The following is a 13,133-nucleotide window of genomic DNA, read 5'->3' as shown; positions in this document are numbered from 1 at the left end:
ATGAGAGCTCTATTATATGTCTGAATTCCTCTGTGATATCTATTTCTTCAGTCTACTGAGTGACTTTTATGTACATTTTTACAAATCGAAAGAAACATTCCAGATTAAATATGTCTTATGTATTTTACTCCTAAGTATTTTGGGTTCAAATTAAAAATCACTCATTTATTGGGGTACCTGGGTGGCTCACTCGGTTGAGCATCCAACTCTTGATTTTGGCTCAGGTAATGATCCCACGGCCATGGGATCAAGCCCTGCATTGGACTCCATGCTGAGCATAGAGCATGCAGCATGCTTAAGATTCTCTATCTCTCCCTGTGCCTCTCTCCCCCACTCATCTTCTCTTTCTAAAAAGATAAATAAATAAAAATCACTCATTTATTCAACATCATTTTTTTATTTTTTAATGTTTGTTTATTTTTTGGAGAGAGAAACAGAGACAGAGTGTGAGTGGGGAAGGGGAAGAGAGAGAGGGAGACACACAATCTGAAGTAGGATCCAGGCTCTGAGCTGTCAGCACAGAGCCCAATGCGGGGCTCAAACTCATGAATGGTGAGATCACGTTTAACCAACTGGGCCACCCAGACATCCCTATTCAACATTATTGAATGTCTACAATGTGACAGGCACTATTCAAGCTCCTAGAGATACTTTTCTGAGCAAAGCAAAGATTTAGGCTCTAATGGAGCTTTTATTCTAGTGAAAGAAGACAGATAACAAACAATAGGTGAAAGAAGGAAAGAAAAGAAAGAAGAAAGAAAGAAAGAAAGAAAGAAAGAAAGAAAGAAGGAAAGAAAGAAAGAAAGAAGAAAGAAAGAAAGAAAGAAAGAAAGAAAGAAAGAAAGAAACCATATATAGGTATCATATGTATATATACACATATGATACCTAGATATGGTGAGAGAGAGAATTTTTTTCCCTATATCAAACCAAACTTCTAATAATGGCTTTCATGCAGAGTAGGATTTAATAATTATCCTGTTCCTAAATCATCAGTAGTAAGCTTCTCTATAGAAAATTTTTCCTGTAAAGGAATATAATTGAAGGTCTTTATTACTATTATTTGCTTGAAATTTATATATACTTCACCTTTATCCAAAAAGATCATAAAATCTGATAACATTCATAATAACACTGGGTTCTTTTGCTTCTCCCACAGAAAAATCATAGCGTTTACTCCCAGTTTTCCTTGTCAATTCCAGTTCTTTGATTAAAAATTTCTTGATTTTTAAATTCACAGTCATTTGGCCAGCTGGAATATAAGATTAGATATACAGTAGCTTCACTGGAAATCTGTAAGCTCAGCATTGTCCCTCAGAAAACCTTCCTTTAAAAATGCTGTGCAATTCATCCTTTGACGCTATACTTAATCTCTAAACCATAGGAAAAACAATGTCAAATCTTGTTACCAATACCAGGAAATGGTACAACTATTGTTGTATAGGTCCCCCTAAAGTGGTGGCAGAGAGTTGTATAGATTAGTGACACTTCTGAAGACTAAATATTTTAAAGTGAGTCTTTAATATTCAGTCCTCCAAATATAGAACATGGTTTAGGTTAAAGAGTGAAAATTAAAATGTTCACTCTGATGTTCATTGATTTTTTAATTTTTTCTTCTGAGCTAGTATTGACCCAATTGACATTCTACAAAGGCTGACTTGAATTGGGTTAAGCAAGTTGGAAATTATATTTGATGACCTGAATAATTCATTAAAAAGGATAAGCATTAGAACTTGCTTTAGTAGCACAAACACATTTTTTATAATAATGTAAGATAATGAAGCTGGCCACATGCAATGTCCAGGATGGACACTTTTAGTTTGGAATGAATAACTTTTATGCTACTAAATTACACAGAATACATATCTAACTGATGAACCAAAAGAGAGTAATTTGGCTGAGAATAAGTCATTCCTGGCACTAAAAGGCAATTTAAAATGCATTTACACCCAGGAAAGCTTAGAAAATGAGCAGTAATTGCAGAGGTCAAACTTGTAAACTGGCTATACTTACTTGTTTCACTCCAAGACTTGAGTGCAATGACATTTAAACCACAAATCTGTGACTATCTGAGACTATCATTGATTTTATGTACCTTATCAACTGAGAATATTATAAATAATGACATGAGTACATATCCAAGGTATAGAAAATTCCACATACCAAACAAATACCATCATGATGAAATGTTATGAGTTTATAAACTTTATTACATGTATATCCATATATATCCATACACACACACACACACACACACACACACACACACATACAAACATACATCCTTTAGAATACCTCTTCCTGATATGTTAGTACAGTTTAATATACTTCATTACACTAATTGATAAAAATTGAAAACAAATATTGTGTAATGCAAAGGTGACAGAAAGTAACCCAACGTATATGATTTTCAAAAACAAGAATCAATAAGCTATATTGTTTAATTTTTTCTCATTGCTTTTAAATAGTAGCTAAGTAGTCTTACAAAATAAGAAGCATTTTGGGCACCTGGGTGGTTCAGTTGGTTAAGTGTCTGACTTTAGATTTCAGCTCAGGTCATGATCTCATGCTTCGTGATATCAAGTCCCACATTCAACTCTTCTGCTGAAAGCATGAGCCTACTTGGGGTTCTCTCTCTCTCTCCCTCCCTCTCTGCCCCTCCCTGACTCATGCACACACACACTCTCTCTCTCTCTCTCTCAAAATAAACATTTTTTAAAAAAGAAAATAAGCATTTTCATTTAAAATTGCAGATTTTTAGGGGCGCCTGGGTGGCTCAGTCGGTTGGGAGTCCGACTTTGGCTCAGGTCATGATCTCACGGTCCGTGAGTTCGAGCCCCGTGTCTTGCTCTGTGCTGACAGCTCAGAGCCTGGAGCCTGTTTCAGATTCTGTGTCTCCCTCTCTCTCTGGCCTTCCCCCATTCATGCTCTGTTTCTCTCTGTCTCAAAAATGAATAAACGTTAAAAAAAATAAAAAAAATAAAATTGCAGATTTTTATTTTTTTCTTTTCCTTTATGACATTATAAAATGCAGTTTTTTTTTTCAGTGATAAGACAAACCAGCAAATACAGTATATTAGATGTGTGTTTTCTGTGTCTAATTTATTTTACAAGTCTTTTGGAAATATAATTAAAAATATTTGAAATCAGGGAATTCAAAGGAAGTGAAGAATGAGAAAAGCCAAGTAGAATAAAGTCATCTTTCCCTTTTAAAAAATATATATAAATTTAATTTTTAAATTGCAACATCTGACATTAATGAAATGAAATGAATTTCATAGAAAAATATCTTTAAATGTTATTAAAACGTTTTGCCTCCTTTCTTTTGCTTCTGTACAGATGATATTTTGATAATCACTCTGAAAGTCAGAGTGGCTGTGCTGCCTCTTATAGATAAGTTATAATGGAAAAAAAAATGCCACTACCTCCAACTTTTAAGCTGTTTTCTCATAAGATAAGCATTTCCAACAGTGCTGAATTTTATAACACTTGTTTTTTCCTGTTTTTAATTTATTGTTGACTAAGCTACAAAAAACAAAGTTGGTGGTAGGAATCCTATAGCAGGTCTGAGAGGTTAGAAGACAGAGATGAAACTTTCAGGGACCCTCCCAGGCTGACCTTTAAGTGCTTTGATCTGGCACTTTTGATCTACAGTTTGGTGCATTATTGCTTATCAAAATGCTGTAGTTGGAAAACTTCCCCTTCACACACACACACACACACACACACACACACACACACACACAAACACACACATATGTGGAAATTTAAGCTTGAAATAATTTTCAGCACTGTTTTTCTTTTCAAGTGAAAATGATGTACTTTCTATTCTAAAATTCAGTTCTAAAATTTATGCATTGTCCTTTCTCCCCCTAAATTTAACATTTTATTCATGCTGATAGAAGTTAGAAGTTTATCAGCAAATGATCTGGTACAGTATAACTTAATCACAATGAAAGAGTTGTGTTAGATTATAAATTTATCAACAGCATTCCACCCAAATAGCTATATGATTGGTGCTATTTAGAGACAGTATGAAGGATGGCATAGAGATTGAGAGACTGTTGAAGTAGATCAGCTGACATGTTAGCCTGCAGAACATTCGCTATCACCACTTTAACAACAAAATGGCAGCAAGAATAGAAAAGAGAGAATGAATGAGAAATACACATGACAGGATTTAGCACTGAGTATACTGAATGAGGGTCAGTATACAGAAAATATGTTAATATATAGATATAAAGCAATGGTTTCATACTATATATAAAGTTTTTAACAATTAAATTAACAATACATTCTGAATACCATTTATTCCTGTAGGTATTCTTATATAGCTTTATTTACTGTCTATATAAGAACCTATATTAAGTGTGTGTGTACATATTTTTTGGTTAAAGTTCCTATTATTACTTGATTATTAAATGGTAAAAAATAATTCTGGTGCTTCAATATTTGTACACATCTTTGATTATTTTCTTGAGAAATTATCCTAGATATTCAACTTCTGAGTTAAATGATATGTATACGTACACTTTTAAGACTTTTGATACTTTCAACTACACATTGTACCATGTTCCATATTCACACATTTTCAACAATTAAAAGTATGTAAATTTCAATCGAATTTTAAAGGATTTATTAAAAAACAATAGTAATAGTAACTTAATATAATGTAAAATGCAGCTTTACATCACTATATTTAACTAGATATTTAGAAGACACTGAAACATATTCAGGCAGAGGCAACTGCTTGGACATAATGCATGGCAACATTACAATATTGAAAAAATGTTGACTAAATCATTTAGACACAAAAGCTTAGAGTCCATTTTGTTAAGAACACAGACAAGGGGCGCCTGGGTGGCGCAGTCGGTTAAGCGTCCGACTTCGGCCAGGTCACGATCTCGCGGTCCGTGAGTTCGAGCCCCGCCTCAGGCTCTGGGCTGATGGCTCAGAGCCTGGAGCCTGTTTCCGATTCTGTGTCTCCCTCTCTCTCTGCCCCTCCCCCGTTCATGCTCTGTCTCTCTCTGTCCCAAAAATAAATAAACGTTGAAAAAAAAAAAAAAAAAAAGAACACAGACAAAAGGCAGTCTGAAAGTTAGCCCAGCCATTTACATGTGCATTACTGGTGTTTATAAAGGTATAAAATTATACCATGTAATGCAGTGAGGCTATTCCAATAACTTAAAACACAGCTTTTATGTACCTAACTATAAAGGAAGTCCATGTTCAAATAATAATTGAAGGGGGAAAAAATCCAACAGCTCCATAAAGAAAAGAGAGGCAAGGGCATCTAGGTGCCTCAGTAGGTTAAGTGTCCTACTTTGGCTCAGGTCATGATCTCCCCATTCATGGGTTCAAGCCCCACAATGGGCTGTGTGCTGACAGCTCAGGTCCTGGATCCTGCTTCAGATTCTATGTCTCCCTCTCTCTGCCCCTCCCTCGCTCAGTCTCTGTCTCTGTCTCTCAAAAATAATAAATAAAAAGTTAAAAAAAAAAAAAAGACAAGAGAGGCAAAAGAAATAAGTAGCTGATCAAAACTTACCTAAAGTAGCTCATCCAATCATTACAATTTTTTTTAAATTTCATTTGTAAAACAAAAGCACACACATACAAAGCATCAAATAATCTTCAGGTTTTTACTTCCAGGACCACCAAAGATTGTTAGGCAGAGAAAATCTCTAAAAGTTGTTATAAAGAGTTGTATTAAGCCACAAAGCCAGTGATTAGTTTGGCTTTCATAATTTGTCTACAAGTGTCAAATATTTTCTAAAGAATCTGTCCGCTGAAAAGTTCACTGTACAGTAGAGTTAGAATATGTTTGTACCATGAGCAACACAATAGAAGAAATGAAAAGGAAAGTTGCAGAAGATTGCACAAGAACTTAGTCACACGACTACAATTAATATTAATAACAATCCCTTGGATAGTATCTTCACATAAAAGCTGGCTAGCATGTCTGTTTTTTGAATAGCAGCCTGCATTCTCATGCAATTTCAGGAGTCTCTTGTGTATTGCCATATGTGCATAGAAGAAATTTCTAACTCTGTGAAACTCGGAAAAAGCAATATATATATATATATATATATATATATATATATATATATTTTCTATTTTCAATAGGCATATGCAGAAAATCAAGGTGAATGAATGTCTCCAGGGAAAGGGGAAACAAAAAAGTAACTCATCATTTTGTTTGGTGTAAAACTTATACAGTGAAACTTTTATCCCCTAGCATATAACCTATTATGTCTAAGATTAATTACAATGTTACTTGCCAAAGTAATTTAAAGAAAAAAATATAATAGCTATTTACAAGTCCAATAATATGGGATTATAATTTTTAATGATTCAATAAAATGTTTATATGTCACTATTAAATAAAAAATGATGAATATGCCAGTTGAGTTATCCCAAGAATGAAGTTAAGGTGTATAGAATCACAGCTCACCTCCCAGAACATTCCAGGAGAAAAAAAAAAAAAAAAAAAAAAAAATATATATATATATATATATATATATATCTTTACGTACTGATTTTCTCTATTATTTATTCATCATTTAAAATCTCTTGTTTTTGCAATATCACCTTCCTCTTGTCTTCTTTACATGTTACATCTCTCTAGATCACATATTAATGTTAATGGTTATGTTTTAAGTTCAATGCTTCTTACTGTCATCTAAGAAAGTATCTTGGTCTTAGTAAATTATTTCTAATACAAAATAATGAGGATTTTTTTCTGAGTCTTATAGATATCTAAGCTATTATTCTGTTTATTTTAATATTCTTTGGTTGAATTTATCCTAAATACTTGGCCTGTCAGTCCACAATAATCCTATTCATCCTTATCACTGAGGAGAAAAGAGGGAGAAAATGAAGTAGCAATAATAAACCTGAAGCCTTAATGGAAGAAATATACTTGGGGAAGGAGACACCATGAAGCTTCCCAGATTCTCTGACATGTGTCACTCCCTGCCCAGTCTTTTCCCTTACCTATGAGCAAGAATCATCTGTCCCTCCTCCTCTCAGATCTTGACCTTGGCTGAAGAAACTCATGACTTTGTGGCAAGGTCACAGAAAATGCTTACAAATCATTGAACACAATGCCTGCATCAGTAAATACTCAAAAGAAGTTTTTATTATTTTTTTTTTTCATGACCTTTACTTTTAATCTCTTACTTTCTGATTTTGGCTTGAGTTTAATAGGGTTTTTTGTTTGTTTTGTTTTGCAACTTCACCCTGATCTGTCTCTTCCCTAATTTCATTTCCTACTTCATTACATCCATGGTTTGGATTTACCACATCATTCCAGCCCTATGAACCTGATTCCTGACTTTTCCATTGCTCATTCATTTAACCCAAATCCCTGACTCAGTGACTACTGAGGCTGTTAGACTGAAAACGCCTTTGGAACTTCCTGAGAGAATCTATAAACCACACCCAAATAGCATATTAAAGGAGGAAGAGAAGAGGAGTAGGAGAAGGAGGAGATATCCTTTAACCAAATAGTTAAGCTTTATGTAGAATTCTAATGTGCATTCAGTTTTACATATTTGCATTCACACACACAGAAATCCATGAGCTGTGGTCCCTATACATTTTCTTAGTCAGCAGTGGTGCGGGAATCACTAGGATATGAATTATTTTATGTCCTTCAATTACAGGTCTGTCTGTATTACTTACTGAACTCTATCTGAATTTATAAGGCCCATATTTTGAATAAAATGTCTCTATTTTATCTCATTAAATTTCCTGTAGCAACAGCACATCAAAATGTCATTCCTTTAGCCATTTTCCAACCTATCATTCAAAGGAATATACTGATGGAAACCAAGAAGGAATCCTATTTTTCTTCTGCTTTTTAAGATGTTCTCTTAAGAACTTAAAACATAAGAGTTCTGAAAACAGGAAAAAGAAGAAATTCAAAATTTGGAAGAAGTTCAAAATTGAATACTCAATAAATGAGTTATGATTCGAAACTAATCTCCAATGGAAGTTAACAGGTTACTGGGTTTGAATAGCATTTTGGAGCTTTAAAAATGTGCATTAAACATACTCCTGGCTCTCATATCATCATTAAAACTGATTGAATATGTACTGGCATTCTCTGGCTTTGTGGAAATACTGACACGTTGATACATAAGGCCTAGTTTAGGAACTAATCTCAGAAATTTCAGGGGTAATGGAAAGCTTCACTCTGAGATCCACTTCACTTTTGATTCCTGTTGACAACTGCTTCTTACCCTTTGAACTTTGATGCTTCTGGGATTGGTAAAATGGGTGCAATTTTCCTCAGAACCACTGATTGATTGAATCTCTGAAAAATGGGGTTGATAATGGCACTAGAATTTATATAGTGGTTTTATATAGTGGCTTAGGCCTTGCTATAATTATTTTAAGACATTAAAAGCTAATACATCACTACAGAGTGACAGGCCTGACTCAATGGCAGTCTTGCTTCATGCTGTTTGACAAATGACTAGTCATCCAGACAACATTTCCTCACTGAGCGCCTTTCCCAGTCCTCATTTTGTTGCCAAGTCTGTGATAAAATCAGCAGGTAACAAGAAAAATAGTACAGAAAGGAAAAAGAATCATTTGGGGGACCTCCAGAAAATATTTGGATATTTTTAAACTATCATAATGTATTTGATTTTTAAACTATCATAATGTATTTGTTGTTTAAACCAGGCACTATTCCTTTCTTTTTTTTCTTTTTTGGTGAACAGGTAAGCAATTAATACATATTGCTTTATTAAAAATACAAACAAAGCACCTAAAGTATCAATAAAGTAATTTAGTAAATAAACATTAAACTAAAAGAACACAAAGACAAATACGGTAGATGGAGAAAACAAAGAGGTAACATAAATGAACTTCAAAAATCTCAGTCCATCTCTGAACCAAACTCTTGAAAACATTCTGAAGATTTTGAGAGCTTTGTTTGAGTATCTTTCGCCCTTTTCAAATTGAATTATTAAAATCTAGAATATTTTTATTTTTTAATATTAGATGGAAAAATTCTGTGAACTATACACTTAAATATTTTACCAAAATCTTGCATGTATGCTCTTGAGTTTTACAAAGCAATACATTTACTAGAAGAGATAATGACAAACCAGGAGAGAAAGGATGAAACTATTTGGTTTCTCCTGTTTTTATTTATTTTTAAACAAGATCTCTAAAATAGTATAATTGAATAGTTATAATTAGAGCATGAATACAGAGGCTAAAGATGTTTCTAGGGGCACCTCTTAAATAAAGGTGCATGGTTTTGGCAAAATCCTAACTATGAAAACCATGTAAGTGTTGGGCAATATTCTGGGTGTCAATGAACATTTGACATATATTATACCACAATTGTTGAAATATAGTTGTGATATCAGTGTTCTTAGGATGCAAAATCTTATTTTTATCGTTAATGTATACAAGGGTCCTTATCATGGATACTAGGAAAGAAAACAGAAAAAGGACTAAGCAAATGCATTTTTTTGCAAACAAAAATGGCAGGAAATTCAAGGAAGATATGTGGCATGGTGACCTAGTTTACTTTGCGTTTAAAGCTGTGACGTAACCATTAATATCATAAAATGCAGATCTATGGATTAGTGGAAATATCAGCAAATAGCCATATACACTATAAAATCTTCAAACTAATAGGTCTATTTCAAATATATTGAAGCTCCTTTATAAAAACAAATCATAAAAAGGAGAAAAGAACTTCTAATTTCAATATAATTTCAAAATCTCTAAAAGGGTACATTTCTTAAATCAGGATGGGTTAGGTTAGCCTGTTCTATAAAAAAGGACTTTGCTAGAGTTCTAAAATTTGTCTGACCCTATAAAATCCATGTATAACAAATTAGTTTCAGTATATTTAATGTAATTCACTCATCCTATGATCATGCTTCCAGTAGAATTCAATAAAAGCAATCAGTACAGGATGAGGAAACAACAACAACAACCTTGATTAAATAAGATCTAGAGAAAGGATTTACAACTGGGTTTCTAAATATCATCACTGCCACAATCCTTGTAGATATGAAAGTAAACCAGTTTGTGGTGGGGAATCATGGTAAACACTATATGTGTTATTCATTCATATGCTCGTAATGTTGTACTTAGGGGAGCTTGTATTTCAGGGCAGCCCTTAACCTCAAGATTCTTGACTATTCCTTAGGGTACAACTTGGGTAAAATTATAATGTAGTCCACCTTACAAACTGGGAAACCGAAATCCCTTTTTCAATTAAATTACTAAAATCCCAAATGTTTTAATTTTGTAAGATCAGACAGGACAATTGACTTTCTATTGGCTTTTTTAATTCTTTTTTTCTCATTAGAAACAATGCAGGGAGCCAGCGTTGCTCTGTTGGTTAAATATCCAACTTGAACTCAGGTCATGATCTCCTGGTTCGTGGCTTCAAGCCCCATGTAGGGCTCTGTGCTGACAGGTCAGACCCTGGCGCCTGCTTCAGATTCTGTGTCTCCCTCTCTCTCTGCCTCTCCCCTGCTCATGCTGTGTCTCTCTCTCAAAAATGAAAAAAACGTTAAAAAAATAAAAGAAAAAAAGAAACAGTGGGAATTTTATATGGGCTAGAATAATGAAAACATTGTGAAAAGAAGCTGCCAAGTGTTACTTGTTGTGTGTAATGTAATTCAATTTAGTTTTACTATGAGTTACAGCAATGGGTTCATGGAACTTAAGTTAAAATCAGTATATATGGGTTATGTGGTATAACTAGCCGTCATTTAATTGGATTATAATTAATTTTTAGCTTAACATTTTTCAAATGTATTCGTTAGAAATATCTCACGTTACTGAGTTCGGTAAAATTGAACCACTTCTATTAGACCTGAAGTTTCAAGAATTATAAAGATTATCTTCTTTAGGAAGTTCTAATGTTGAAATAACATTTTCTTTTTGCAAATGTTCATAGAAAATGTATTTATAATAGCCAAAACTGGAAACAGTTGCGATGTCTAGTTACTGATGAATGGATTAGCAAACCGTGATACATGCAGTGGAATGCTTTTCAGCACTAACAAGAAGCAAGCCAGTAACACATGCAACAACATGAATGAATCTCAAGCAGGTGTGCTACGTAAATGAAGCCATCCCCAAAAAACTATGTTACATTTATGGGAGATTAAAAAGAACCTTGTACAGAAAAAGAAAAATATCATATTTCACAGTGACAGAAAGCAGATTTGCCATTGTCTGGTATCAAGCATGGGCAATAAGAGGTTGACCAGAAAGGAGCACGAAGGAACATTTTGCGTAGTGGTAACATTCTTTTTTTTATTTAATTAAAGGAACATTCTTATTTCAAGGAATTATGTATAGACAGCATTGGTATGTGTAAAAAAACTTTATAAATTAAGAAAAAGTGAAACATGCCAGAATTTATTACTCAACTGCTGTAGAACTCCTCAAAACAGAAGTGTATAAATGCTGTTAAGGAGTTGGGAAAAAGGAGCTGCTATTTATAAGCAGCTTTACATGTATTGTAATTACTATGAAAATGTAAATATTAAGTTAGAGAAGTCCTTTTATGTATAGGAAATTGCCATTTTGATTATATCATCTAATGCCTACTAGACTACTTTTGCTTATCTGCAAATAGAATTATCAGTTAGTCCAGAACAATATTTTTGTCATTCAACTGAAATGTCAACACTTCAGAAAGACATATATTAACAAAAGAGGAGTAACATTACCTGTCTCTATTTGTTTAGTAATATTATAAAATGTATTTGAAAATGTTTAACACTTGTATAAGACATAAAAAAAAAAATCATTTCTTTCACCAAACAACTTCTCTTCAGGGATTCTATCTAAAAGATGTTTATAGCAATATAATATATGGTAGCATAAAACCTCTAAATTTCTAAAAATATGATACTTAAATAAGCTATTGTATATCTGACAAAGAAAATATTCAGCCAGTGAAAACGTAATCAATAGAATGCAATATTGTAGGGGATTAAGGAGTACACTTGTTACAATGAGGGCAATGTATGGAATTGTTGAATTACCGTATGGTACACCTGAAACTAATATAACAGTGTATGTTAACTAACTGGAATTAAACTAAAACCTTTAAAAAGTAAAATAAAATTTAAATATTTATAAATTTTAAGAAAATAGAATACAGTATTTAAATGCGGTATGACTATTGGTATTAAAAATCACTTAAGAAAAATCTCAAAAAGAACAAATCAACAAATGCTAACCTGCCTTCTTTAATATTGGGTTTCTGAATCATAAACTGGATGAGTCTAGAACTATACCGAGTCTCCAAATTCCCGCTCAGCAACTGAGTCTACATTTCTGAATTTTTTCCCATCCATATCAAGAAATGCTTTGGTAGGCTACCTATCTGTTTCATATTTAGAAATCGTGTGAAAAGCTGTTGCTGAAGGACAGTACATTCTGTGACAGTTCTTAAACAGCCATGTCATACAATGGTACTCTTACCTTGCTCTGATAGTTAAATATCTCCCCTTAGCCTCTGCCAACCTGGGATACAATATTCAACTTGATGTAAAAAATTCAATTTTTATATGAATAGTCATGCCACATTTATAACTTTGTATCCTATGTGTTACATTTTCACTGACTAAATAATGTTTTCCCAGTCAGATGTTCTACAGTTTACTCAAGTATCCTATTTTTGGAAATTTAGAGATTTACACTACCATACATTACATTGCTATACAGAAGTTTTATGCTACTATATATTACATTGCTGTACATTCCCTACAGAGTACCAGCACAGAAATTTTTAGAGATGCTTGTGCTCTAACCCTCTCATGCATGTCTTCATGTCTTTTTGAAGGGATTGTCCCTTTCACAGATAGTCAGGGAGATGAACCATATGTTCAGAGCAAATCCATTCCAATATTCCTACTTCCCTGAATCTCTACAGTATACCACAGAAGTTGTATATAGGTTACATCGAAAATCCATTCATTATTGGCCCATTCAGTTAGCCAATTGATTAGCCATTAGCCAATCTAACAAATTACTACCACCACCCCAAGTATCAATTCAATACACTAAATATCAAATCCCAGATCGTTACCACCCAGGACCATATATTTGCTCTAATCAATACTTGCACGCATCCT

At 33.4% G+C, this 13,133-nt stretch overlaps 1 protein-coding gene across 3 annotated transcripts in view; it reads left to right on the top strand.

Annotated features, from left to right (window-relative positions):
• The window catches only part of GRID2 (glutamate ionotropic receptor delta type subunit 2), a 1,475,947-nt gene that overhangs the window by 1,163,086 nt on the left and 299,728 nt on the right, over positions 1–13,133 (top strand). The gene's annotated exons all lie outside the window — the stretch shown is intronic.

This window comes from Leopardus geoffroyi, chromosome B1 (genome assembly GCF_018350155.1).
Source record: "Leopardus geoffroyi isolate Oge1 chromosome B1, O.geoffroyi_Oge1_pat1.0, whole genome shotgun sequence".
NCBI lineage: Eukaryota > Metazoa > Chordata > Mammalia > Carnivora > Felidae > Leopardus > Leopardus geoffroyi.
Note: the sequence above shows the minus strand (reverse complement) of the source record. Positions and strands in the feature narration are given on the sequence as shown.